Source organism: Papio anubis, chromosome 8 (genome assembly GCF_008728515.1).
Source record: "Papio anubis isolate 15944 chromosome 8, Panubis1.0, whole genome shotgun sequence".
Taxonomy (NCBI): domain Eukaryota; kingdom Metazoa; phylum Chordata; class Mammalia; order Primates; family Cercopithecidae; genus Papio; species Papio anubis.
Genome location: NC_044983.1, coordinates 37,667,005 through 37,680,543, shown reverse-complemented (window position 1 = coordinate 37,680,543; position 13,539 = coordinate 37,667,005). Strand labels below are relative to the sequence as shown.

Below are 13,539 nucleotides of genomic sequence, written 5' to 3'. Positions count from 1 at the left end.
TGGTGAGACCCTGTCTCTACTAAAAATATAAAAATTAGCCAGGTGTGGTGGTGCACACCTGTAATTCCAGATACTTGGGAGGCTGAGGCAAGAGAATCACTTGAACCTGAGAAGCAGAGGCTGCAGTGAGTGGAGACTGCACCACTGCACTCCAGCCTGGGCAACAGAGCGAGACTTCATCTCAAAAAAAAAAAAAAAAATCATTTGAAACTGATACTTGATAGGATTTCTACAATAAAATACAGAATCACTTCATGACTGCAGACACTGACACATTTTTTTTCCAGCTAACCCAGGTGATCCTACGCGAGGTGTAGCATGGCAACACTTTCACTTTGATGGCATTTCTTGTATGCACGTGTGTGGGACACCCATGGGAGCCTCATTTCTCATTATTATACATGAACATCACAAGCGGGAGTGTTGTTGGCTGAGAGGTACAGCTCTGTGCTTCTCTCCCAGAGAAGCTATGAATGAAATACCATATAATATGAATGGAGATCCCCTTAGGCAACTTAACAGTTCATTATAAAACACTGGATTTTTAAAGGATGTTTTTGAGAGGGAGTCTTGCTCTGTCACCCAAGCTGGAGTGCAGTGGCATAACCTCAGCTCACTGCAACCTCCGCCTCCTGGGTTCAAGCGATTCTCCTGCCTCAGCCTCCTGAGTAGCTGGGACTACAGGTGTCAACACCATGCCCAGCTAATTTTTAATTTTATTTTTAGTAGATACCGGGTTTCATCATGTTGGCCAGGCTGGTCTTAAACTCCTGGCTTCAAGCAATCTGCCCGCCTCAGCCTCCCAAAGTGCTGAATACAGGCATGAGCCACTGCGCCCAGCCCTAAAGCACTGGATTTTGAAATAAAAACAATGTATGAAATTTGAGTCAAGCATAAAAATTAGAAATTCATGTCTCTCCAGGGTAGTCCTAGACCACAGATCCTACTGAGGAACCAGCCTGATTTCATCAACACAGAGAAGGCCTTATTTTTTACCCTGAGCAGGCGAAATTACTACAATGCGTGAGTGGCTCCGAAGCTTCCGGTGTTTAGGAAAAGAAAGCAGTCTTGAAGGAAATAGCAAATGTGGATGACTCTGCAGCTTAAGGCAAAAGGAGTCGATGATTAGATGACATTTTATTCGCTTTAAACATCCACTTTGTAAAGGATCCTTTTAAAGGTCGCATTTAGGGTTTGGGCTGTACTTGGAAGATAGAGAAAGGGAGGCTTCACTTGGACAGCAGTGCGGGGTACCAAGCATCTGACATAGGCTTGTGGCTTTGGAAAAAACAATATGTTGGGGTATATGTAGCTCTCCACTCTGGATGTTTATTCCAGTGGGCTCGGCATTTAGTTATCTTTTAAGGAAGTCATAAGCAGAGGTAACATTTGTCATGTGAAATTACCCAAAATCTACCAAAAGCAATCCATAGCAATTGGCATTGCTTTTAGCTCATGAGAGCTTAAAAATATCTCCCCGTGTTTATTGTGGCAGCCAGTCAAGAGTGAGAGCAGAACGTAAATCTCATTCAGAAATCCAGCCCGCATTTTTACTCCCCTTACAAATTCTTTAGAATCACAGAAAAAAGGTTGCCCTGTATCAGCTGCCCACCCTCAATGCAGGTGATATTTACCTGCTATATCAGTTTAATGTGCAGCCCATCTCCTATTCATTAAGTTGATTTGAAAAATGATCAGAAGCATCAGGACTGGGTCCTCTGAAAATATAAATGCCTCTGAGGCTATATCCGTTTAAGGAAAACCAGGTCTTTTACCTTTCCTCTGGCTTCACCCCAGCATTTTCTTCTACAGCAGAAACAATGCATTTAGTCATTTTGGAATACCGGTTTAATGCATTAATAATTGCAGGTGCTTTTCCTAGAATTTTGGCTCTGCAAGTGTTATATGGTGAGTGTGTCAAAGGCAGCAAGCAAGGGTCATGTAAAGTGAATATCTTATGAGGCCAGAATACATGGCAGTATAAGCAGAAGCACCCAAGATAATCAAAATACTTGAGGAATATGATCCACAGAGACTTTCAAAGGCACATGCGGTGAAGTGGTGGAACAGTGGGCTGGGAGAAGGGGAGGGGAGAGTGGAAAAGCATTAAAACTACAGGAAATCAGAGAAAATGCTGGCCTTCTGTTCCTTAGCTTCTAGAGTTAGGGAGTTGTTATATAACCCAAGCCGCCAGCTAAAGGCGATCTGGCTAATAGTTAACTTAATTATTCTGGAATGTGCTTTTTTCCTATAAATCAGCCTAAGTCAAAAGAAAGAGGAAGTCATCACTGAATCAAATGGCAGGAGAGGACAGCTGGGAGGACTCATTCCCCCTGGATCCTATACCTACTACTCTGCTCTGTGGCTGTACTGCAGTGCAAGTTAAATAAATTGGTCTCAATAGCAAGCTGATAGTTACATGAGAGTTAAGAAGAAATTACTTAGGCAGATAGTGAGGGTACAGGAGTCCTCAGTAAGGTTTTCCTTTTAATGAAAAGCAACTCCAAAATCCTTTTCTTTTCTAACAAACATCAGCCTGTAAAATCAAGCTGCAGACATAGACAAGCAAGCTAGAAGCTTGCACAGGTGAATGCTGGCAGTTGTGCCAGTAGGAAAAGGCTACCTGGGAACAGGCATGTTCAAAATGGCGGCTCCATCGTCTCTTCTCTTTGCCAGCCACATGTACAGTAAGGAGCAGACAAGATAGTGCTGGCCATGTAGAAAGTCCATTTGCATAATAAGATTAGGGCGGGGCAGCCAGCCTTCCCGGGCACCATGTAAACATTACACCTGATCAAACCAAACTGTGGGGCCTACGTAAATCAAACACTGCCTCCTCCAGCCTGTCTATAAGATCTGGTGCAGTCCGCGGTCGGCCGGCTTTTCCTTTTTGGACACCTCTCTCTCATAAGAAAGAGCAAGCTGCTCTCCTCTTTCCTTTCTTCTGCCTGTTTAACTTCCTGCTCCTTAACCCACTCCGTGTGTGTGTGTCCGTGTCATTAATCTCAGCACGACACGACAAACCCAGGCAACGATGCTGCTTCAATAGGACAGCTCCTTTAGATGAAGGAGACTCTGTAATTTGAATGTCGATGTGAGGAAAAGGGAGTGCACATAGAAAAGTTGACAGTGCCACTTGTGGCAGGGTTTTACTGTCATTGTGAAATCTCTATGAAAGGATGTATTACAGTAAGGCTCAATGTTTCAGCATATTCTATCACAATAATAAGACTTCTGTCAGCTTCTAAGTGATGTGGTTCTTTGCAGTCTGCTGGTTTGTCTGCAGCTTGGTGGCCACAGAAACAGTGCTCTGTGCCAGCTGGATGAGGTTCATGCCCCCTGCACCTGATGCACCTGACTCAGTCTCATTTGCTCTGATTAGTCACTTTTGCCTTCATTCGCTGGAACTAAAATCCTGAGAGTTTACTTGCAAAGGGTGGTGTCTGGTTACACAATTAAGTTATTTACTGGTGATTTCTGAGATTGAGGTTCACCCATCACCTGAGCAGTGTACCCTGTACCCAATGTGTAGTCTTTGGAAAAAAAATTTTAAATGTTCCTAATCAATTTGTGAACTTTGGCAAAATAATTTAAAATCAGTGTTAAGTGTGTCAATTCGCTTATATTTGCTGTTTTTGATAAAGTAAAAGAAGAAAGAGATATTCTAAAGGAAAAAACTGTTCAGATGGTAAGGAGAATCCTCATCTCCAGCCATTCATGCTTAAAGTAAGAAACTATCTCACATCAAGGGTGTAACTATAATATATTTTGTTGACACCTTTGTGAGATTTAAGATTGTGCTTAGTAGACACCCTTAGTTATACAAAACAGTTTCTAATATTAAGGGAGTTGTCACTCAGAAGCTTGGCAAGCCTCCCAGAGTAAAGGTTCCTGTTTTTAAAAGAATCTGTGAATGTGGCTTTTGATGAATAGACTAAACTATAACTGGAAACACAGAAAAACCCACATAAAATTAGAAACTTTTGTGCATCAGAGGACACCGTCAACTGAGTACAATGGCAACACACAGAATGGAAGAAAATATTTGCAAATCATCTATATAAGGAATTAATATCCAGAATACATAAAGAAATCCCAAATCTCTATAACAACAGTAGCAACAAAAGCAACAGTGCAGTTAAAAGATGGGCAAAGGACTTGAACAGACATTTCTCCAAAGAAGATCTACAGATGGGAAATAAGCACATGAGAAGACACTCAACATCACTAATCATTAAGGAAATGAAAATCAAACCTACAAGATGATACCACTTCACGCCCATTAGAATTACTATTATTAATAAAACAAACTGAATATAACAATGGGGAGAAACTGAAGTCCTTGTGCATTACTAATGGGAATGGAAAATGGTGCAGCTGCTGTGGAAAACAGTATGACAGTTCTTCAAAAAGTTAAACATAGAATTACCATATGAGCTAACCTTCTACTTCGGGGTATATACCTACAAAAATTGAAAGTACAGACTCAACGTTCACGGCAGTAATACAGGAGTTATTAAGAAACAGTTTTTAGGCCACTAGAAAGGGTAAAGGTTCTTGGTGCAAATTTTCCTGTAATAAGAAGCAACCCCCTGAAACATTTCTTATTTAACAGAAAAAGCAGCATGAAGGGCCAGACCAGCAAGCTTTGATATGCAAATACCGACAATTAAAACCTGGGTCCACTTAATATGGCGATTCCCACCTTTTCCTTCTTGTTACCAGGTGTGCCAAGTATTATGGCCATCTTTAGATAACGCCATGTGATAAAACATTGAGGTGACCCACATTTGCATATTAAAGGGCTAAGGTGGGAGGGCCAGGTTTTTCATGGGCTATGCGGATGACACATCTAGTTAAACCAATTCCCTGGGCCCTACGCAAATTAGACGCTGCCTCCTTTAACTTCACAATATAAGCAACTACTTCTTTGCTGCACACGGGGTTCCTCTTTGTTCCGAGTCCCCCATTCCTCCATTCATCAGAGCTGTATCATTTTGGTGCATGGGTCGAGAAATCATTCATTAGAGTGGTGAGTATTAGGAGCAAACCTCAACCTTAAATCTGTCCTTTAATTTCAAGGCTCTCTTCCAGTTATCCTGTCGCCAAACTTTTCTTCTCTCTCTATCTGTATTCTCTTACTCTCTGTGTGTGTGGAATGTGTGGAAACTTTTACGGGCTAGGAAAATAATCCTGTTAGGCAAGATCAGGAAATGCTGTAGAACGGGGATATAGCTCAGGAAAATGCCATTGCAGTCTTCTAGGAAGAGAGTTCTCCCCTTTCACCCACAGGGAGGTCACTCTACTAACTCGCTGATGAGCACATGGTATTTCTAAGCCAACAGCGCCACCTAGTGGACGTAGAAATCCTCTTCATAAGACACATTGCCAGTCCTTTGCCACAACATTTAGGAGTAAGATGTCTTCCACAGCCAAATTTTAGTCTCCATATTGTCCCATCAGCAGGAAAATGGCCATTCGGTTGCTACATTCTTTTAAGGCACCTATTCTGTCTCCAATTAAGATAGTACTTAATTAGTAAGGGGATTTTAAATTCAGAAGATAACCGGAACCATGTTTTTAAGGGTAAATGCTTTAACACGGGCTGTAATAGCAGGCAATCTAGCACATTGCCTACGTTAAAGGAACCTTATCCAAAGGTGACACAGTCTCTCCCAAGATCCATTTTTTGGGGATCCAGGCAGATCACACAGGTTTAGGAAGTCAAAGGGGAATCACACAAGGCGGAGAAGCTAAGGTTGCGTGGGTAAAGCATGGTTAGTCCCATCGGTTAGTTCATCTGATTCCATGGCTTGAAGGACCATGCCTTCAACCATGGGTGGAACGTTTAACATGGGGCCAGGATCCAGAAACCAGGGAGGGAAAACTATACAAGGATGCTCCCTGTCTTCTCCTCCACTCTGGGTCACATGGAAAAGAAGGAGAATAAGAGGATGCTTTTATTCTCTTCTCTTTTCCTAAATGGGTAACAAATTATCTTCAGCTTGCACCCCTCTGGAATGTACTCTGAAACACTGGCACTTCCTCAACCTCAGAACACTGAAGAAAAAAGCAACTCATTTTCTTTTCCACAAGGGCATAGCATTTTTACTAAACCTTTACAAGCATTGTAAGATCAACCCAGCTCTTTGAGCAATTATATCAGGCAGGCCCAGGTAAAATAGCTCCCCAAAATGAACAAAGCAACTTCCAGGGGAACCATCTAAGGATCCCCCTTCAAGTTCCCTTCTGATTACAGGACCTTAAGCAAATAAAAGGAGACTTAGGCCGATTTTCTGATGACCCTGATAGGTATATAAAAACTTTCCAAAATCTAACTCAGGTATTTCACCTCATATGAAGTAATGTCATGTTGCTCCTCAATCAGACCCTGACTGCAGCTGAAAAGCAGGCAGCTCTGCAAGCAGCGGCGAATTTTGAAAATGAACAATATATCTCCCATAATACACCAAAAGGTAAGGAAGCAGATTGGGAAAGTGAAAAAGTAATAGAAACACCATTCACAATTGGGGGGGAAGTAGTTCCAGCAGACAACCCTAACCGAAACCCCAATAGCTCAGGAGCTGAATGGAAAAGAAAGCACTTGCCCTTTTTCATAGGACTTTTAGAAGTCCTATGGAAAACCAGGACCAACCACTCAATTACTCTAAACTGTCTAAAATAAACCAAAAGCTAAATGAGAATCTTGTAGCCTTTATGGAAAGGCTGAGAGAAGCACTAATAGAACACACCTCTTTATCCCCTAATTCAGTCAAGGGACGGCTCATCCTGAAGGACAAGTTTATTACACAGGCAGCTCCCAATATTAGAAGAAAACTACAGAAGCAAGCTATAGGACCAAATAGCACCTTAGAGAACTTCCTGAAGGTGGCCACTTCAGTCTTTTGTAATAGGAACCAGAAAGAGGCCCAAAAGAAAGAAAGCAAGCTCAGAAGAAGGACAAAGTCTCTAACAGCAGCTTTGCAGGTTTGCAAAGTCCAGGATCCCCAAGGTGCATCTGCTCATTGCTATTAGTGTGACAGGCCAGGGCATTTTACAAAGGAATGCCCAGGTAGCAAGATGAAGCCACCTCAACCCTGTCTAGTTTGTGACAGAAACCACTGGAGACGCAACTGCCCCCAGAGGCAGAGGTTACTGGGTTCAGAACCAGTCTTACACATGGTCCAGCAGGACTAATGGGTCCCGGGTCTCAAGCCCCAGCTCCAGTGGCTCAAACTGCCATTACAGCACAGGAGCTTTTTGGAAATTAAATTTCCAATTCCAGCTAATTCTGCAAATTTAAGAAAGGAAAGTAGACCTCCTTCTAAACACTAGAGTCAGTCTCTCTCTTTTCTCCTCTCTAATCCAGGCCTCCCCTCTTCCCATGACCATAAGGGGCATCTCAAGAAAAACTCTAACCCAATATTTTTCTCAACTTTATTTGCAGTTAAGAAGACCTACTAACACATGCTTCCAAGCCATTGTCATGATAGTTCTACTATTCAAAGAAGCCTCCAAGTTAACCACAGGAAATAATTTAACTATGTACACTCCACATAAAGTGGCAGGATTACTGTCCTCTAGGGGGAGCTCTTCTTAGCTAACAAACAGTGGTGAAAGCAAGAAGTACATAAGGCTGAATAAACAGTAGACACTCTCCCCAGGCACAGGCACTCAATTAGCTAAACTAACAGCTCTTATAAGAGCACTTGAATTAACCAAGGGAAAAATAGCTAACATTTATACTAACACCAAGTATGCTTTCTTAGTTCTGCATGCTCATGCTGCCATTTAAAAGGAAAAACATTTTCTTACCACCAATAAATCTCCTATCAAATATCACCAATAAATTAGCAGGCTATTATCCTCGGTTTTTCTTCCACAAAGAAAATATCAAAAACAGACTCTAAAGAACAGCAAAAGGAAACAGATAAGGTAGCCGAGGGAAAAAAAAATAGGTTAGCTGATGAGGCAGCTAAGTCAGTGACAAGGAAGCTTCAAGGCATTAACATGCTTCAAGCCATTCCAATCTAGGAAGGCTCCATAAGAAAAATTAACCTCAGTATTCCCCTGCAAAAACAAAATAGGCCACTTCTCAAGGGCATACTTTTCAGCCCTCAAAATGGCTATAGTCAGAGAATGGCAAACTCCATTTGCCAGCCTCCAGCCAATAGAAAGTCCTTAAAATCCTTCACAAGGGGCTGAGCACAGTGGCTCACGCCTAAAATTCCAGCACTTTGGGAGGCTGAGGCAGGCAGATCACCTGAGGTCAGGAGTTCGAGACATGGTGAAACCCTGTCTCTACTAAAAATTTTTTTTTAATTAGCTGGGCGTGGTGGCGGGCACCTGTAATCCCAGCTACTCGGGAGGCTAAGGCAGGAGAATTGCTTGAACCCAGGAGACAGAGGTGGCAGTGAGCTGATACGGTGCCACTGAACACCAGCCTGAGTGACAGAGTGAGACTGTCTCAAAAAAAAAAAAAAAAAAAAAATTCCTTCACCAAGCTTTTCACTTGGGAAAGGATAAAACTTATCAATGTGCACAAAAATTGTTTTCAGGCAGAAAACCTCTAAATTGGTTAAACATAGAGCCTCTCTAGCTCACTTCCAATAAGAACCAACTTTATTTAACCCAGGAAATTTAGTATTAGTAAAATCTCTCATCTCTCCTTCCCTAAGCCAAGCTGGGAAGAGCCCTACGCTGTTCTTTCAACCCCCTCGGCAGTAAAAGTTACAAAAATCAACTCCTGAATACATCACACTCAAGTCAAAGTCTGAAAAACTGAGGGAGCAACCCCTGACAGCCCAGAAAAACGGCCAGAATATCAATGTGAAGAAATAGAAGATCTTAAGCTAAAAAAAACCATAAAAAATAAGTAACTAAGTGAGGACTCTCACCTTACTCAGCCCCACTCCCACCTCGCCAGATACTTTTCATTGTTTCTAACCTTTCCTTGCGAAGTTCACTGCCAAATGTTAAAACTTCATTTTCATGCATATTTGCAGGGAGATTTCATTGTACATGGGATTGCCTTTATAACTTCGTAAGTCCCCAAAGGGAAATGTTAGATCTTGGCAAGTAAAGTTTTCAATGGAAATTATTTATTATGCCCCTCTTGTGGAAAACTGTTATAGTCACATTACTATTTGCAATAAAGCTATACTGAAACCCCAGTAGCACACTGTAGCACCCACAATGCGGAATTCTTGTTGTAGAATTCTAATTGCTAAAATATTTTGCCTAATAATTATCATCATCAGAATTAATAGCTGGAGAAAATATTTAGTCAAGGTTGTTTTGCTTATAACAAGAGTAACAGGAATAAGAAGGAAGCATAAAAGTTTTACTATCATTAAGTTTAATAGGACTTTTTACTAAAGGTCGGTAATATAATGCACTCTAAGCTATTAAAAGGTTATAGAGAAAAAATATATATAAGGAAGAATCTCATATAATAAATACTTGTCCAAAAAGGAAATGATTTGTTGTTTAAAGGATGGATGTTTAGGACAAGTCAAAATGTTTAAGTATTTTATAAAATGGTCTGTAAAAGTCATAAAAAACTTTAATTACTAAAGGAAAAGAATTGTTAAAATTAATGGCATTTTAGCCACCCAATAGCATATTTCTCCCAATCATATTGCAAGTTATAAAAGAGCCTAAAGCTAAAGTTATTCTCTAATGGTAAGTCAAGGGGGAAAGGTATGCTTTTCTCAAGGAAAACGTTACTTTTATATTAAGGTTTCTAGTAACATACAGCGACATCTAGTGAAGGTAAACTGGTATTGCAATCCATTGGTGTAACTAACAGGTGTCAAACTCTACAATCAGTTATGGTCTATAGGACCCCTACTAATGGTGGTAATCTGAATACTCATATTCTAGCCCAATATTTTAAACCTTCTTGTAAAATTTATCTCTTTTTGCCTAGCAGCAATCAAACAACAAATGGCGCTGCAAGCAAATCCACACATAAACATGCCATTCTTCAGAGAACACTTAAATCAACCTCAGAAGACCCCACTGCTCTTCGCCCACACGATGCGCTTTTTCAGCAGGAAGTATCCAGAAAGAACCATCATCCAACACCCCCTAACAGCAGTTAGGTTTGCTTCTCTTGAGGTGGGGAATAATACAGGAGTTGTGAATAAATAATTTTTAGGCAGCTAGAAAGGGTAGAGGTTCTTAGTGGAAATTTTTCTGTAAAAAGAAGCAACGCCCTGAAACATTTCTTCTCTAACAGAAAAGGAGGCTTGAAGGCCCAGGCTGGCAGGCTTTGACATGCAAATGCCGGCGATTAAAAAATGGGTCCACTCAATATGGCAATTCCTGCCTTCTTCTCCTTGTCACCAGGTATCACAAGTGTCATGGCCATCTCCAGATAATACCATGTGTTCAAAACATCATGGTGACCCATATTTGCATATTAAAGGGCTCACGTGGGAGAGCCAGGTTTTTGTGGGCTATGTGAATGACACACCTGGTCCAACCAATCCCCTGGGCCCTATGCAAATCAGACAGTGCCTCCTCCAGCATCCCAATATAAGCAACCACTCTTCTGCCACACACAGGATTTCTCATTGTTAGAATCCTCCCTCCCTCTCTCTCTGTATAGGGGAGCTGTTTTCTTCTTCCTTCCTTCTTTCTTGCCTAACAAACTCTCCGCTCCTTAAAACCACGCCACATGTGTCTGTGTCATTTTATCTAAATCAGTGTGAGCCCAAGGACCCTGGTGTTCCTGCAGTCATCAGAGCTGTATCATCAGCATTATTCACAAAAGGAATATGTGGAAACCCATACGTCCATTAGCAGATGAATTGAGAAACAAAATATGACATATACATATAATGGACGATTATTCAACTTTAAAAATTTATAAAATTTTGATACATGCTACAACATGGATGAGTCTTTTAAGACATTATGTCAATGAAATAAGCCAATCAGAAACATATGAATACTGTATGATTCCACTCCTGTGAAGTATCTAAAGTAGTCAAAATCATAGAAATAGATAGTAGAAAGGTAGTTGCCAAGAGCTGGGGGGAAAGGGTGAAGGGAATTCATGTTTAATGGGGATAGTATCCGTTTCAAAAGGAAAGAGATCTAGAAATCTGTTTCGCAACAGTATGTATATACTTAACACTATTGAACTATACATTTTAAAATGGTTATGATGGTAAACTTAATGTTATGTGCTTTTCCCCAATAAAAAGAAAAATAGAGTTCTAATGAGCAAAATGAAGATTCAATCCCCAGTCTCTCTGATTCCCAAATCATGCACTTATAAGCACTACCATTTAATATATTATTAAACACAATGAACCTGTACTCCCTCACTATACTCATATTCTAGCCCAATATTTTAAACCTTCTTATGAACTGTATCCCTTTTCACCTAGAAGCAATCAAACAAATGGTGCTGCAAGCAAATCCAGACATAAACATGCCATTTGGAAAACAACCAGAGGAATGGGCAATTTCCTACTAGTGACCATTTCTAGAAAGGGCACTAGGGGAACTTCCCCTGCAAGCCCCCGACTAGACTGCACCTAGACCTAAGTTAGTCCTCATAGTTGCCACAAGTCACCTCACAGCAATGTGCATTTTGTTTTAATAAAGTAGCTGATACCTCCTAAGTGTATTCCTATGCTTTTGAAATCTTAATTTGAGGAACTTTCTCTTTGGGGAAAAAAAATGTTTAAAAAAGAAATCCCGGGCCGGGCGCGGTGGCTCAAGCCTGTAATCCCAGCACTTTGGGAGGCCGAGACGGGTGGATCACGAGGTCAGAAGATCGAGACCATCCTGGCGAACACGGTGAAACCCCGTCTCTACTAAAAAATACAAAAAACTAGCCAGGCGAGATGGTGAGCGCCTGTAGTCCCAGTTACTTGGGAGGCTGAGGCAGGAGAATGGCGTAAACCCGGGAGGCGGAGCTTGCAGTGAGCTGAGATCCGGCCACTGCACTCCAGCCCGGGCGACAGAGCGAGACTCCGTCTCAAAAAAAAGATAAATAAATAAAATAAAAAAATAAAAAAAGAAAAAAGAAATCCCACAAAATGTTTAAGATAGTATATTAGTCTGTTCTCACACTGCTAATAAAGACATACCTGACACTGGGTAATTTATAAAGGAAAGAGGTTTACTTGACTCACAGTTTCACATGGCTGAGGAGGCCTCACAATCGTGGCAGAAGGTGAAGGAGGAGCAGCCATGTCTTACATGGTGGCAGGCAAGAGAAGATGTGCGGGGGAACTGCCCTTTATAAAACCATCAGATCTCATGAGACTTACTCACCATCACAAGAACAGCACAGGAAAGACCTATCCCCATGATTCAATTACCTCCTACTGGGTCCTACCCTCCAAATGTAAGAATAATGAGAACTACAATTCAAGATGAGATATGGGTGGGGACACAGCCAAACCATATCAACGTCTTTCTTCACATGGCAGAATCAAGGAGAAGAATGAGTGCCCAGCAAAGTGGGGAGCACCTTATAAAACCATCAGATCTCATGAGAACTAACTCACTATCACGAGAACAGGATTGGGGAAACTGCCCCAATGATTCAATTATCTCTACCCGGTCCCTCCCATGACACATGAGGATTATGGGAACTACAATTCAAAATGAGATTTGGGTGTGGACATAGCAAAACCATATCTGATAGCTATTTCAATAAAAGGCGACCAAGTTAAACTAAAAGGGTCTAAGATTGGTAAAAATGCAAAAAGTCTCTGGGTTCCCAGTCAAAGAAATAAATTGTTATGTTTTATGCCACTATATTTTGGAGTGGCTTGCTACGCAACAATAGAAATACTTTAAAGTCTAAAAATCTACTTTGTCTGATATTAATTCAGCTAAACTAGTTTTTTAAATTTGTTTGTATTTTTCCATTATTTTACTTTTGTTACTTATATACGATATTTTACATATGTCACTTGTAAGCAGAATGTGTGTGTGTTTATGTGTGTGTGTGTTGTACGATAATCTTTGTCTTTGCTTTTAATTAATCTTTATCTTTGGTTTTTAATTGCAGTACTTAATCCCCCTACATATAATTACTTAGGTATTTCAGTTTAAACCTTTTGTCTTAACATTAGCTTTCAAATTTGTTCCAGATTTATGAAACAAATCCTAAATATGTGTTTTTCTTTCTCTTAATTGCCTTCTTTTTGTTGATTATGCTTAAAATTCTGCTTTCCTCCCTCTGATTTTGTAATTTGATAGAAATATTATTTCAGGGTATGCATTTGCTTTGTACTGGGTCAACTTAGCTATGCTAACGTACCCTCGACTCAATTCTAATGAGCCATGAACTTCAAGTTCTGTTATTCCTGTCAACATTTAGCTCAGCAACCCTGACTCATATTCACCCTTTCTGGAATCAACAGATTCTTTGAGGGGAAAAATATTGTATTTTATTTTAATTTTTTTATTTTTAGCTATTATGGGTACATAATAGTTATACATACTTATGGGGTACATGTGATATTTTGATACAGGCGTACAATGTGTCATGATCAAATCAGGGTA

The 13,539-nt window shown here is 40.6% G+C and overlaps 1 protein-coding gene across 1 annotated transcript in view; it reads right to left on the bottom strand.

Annotated features, from left to right (window-relative positions):
• The window catches only part of LOC101008408 (disintegrin and metalloproteinase domain-containing protein 5), a 135,208-nt gene that overhangs the window by 110,298 nt on the left and 11,371 nt on the right, over positions 1-13,539 (bottom strand). The gene's annotated exons all lie outside the window — the stretch shown is intronic.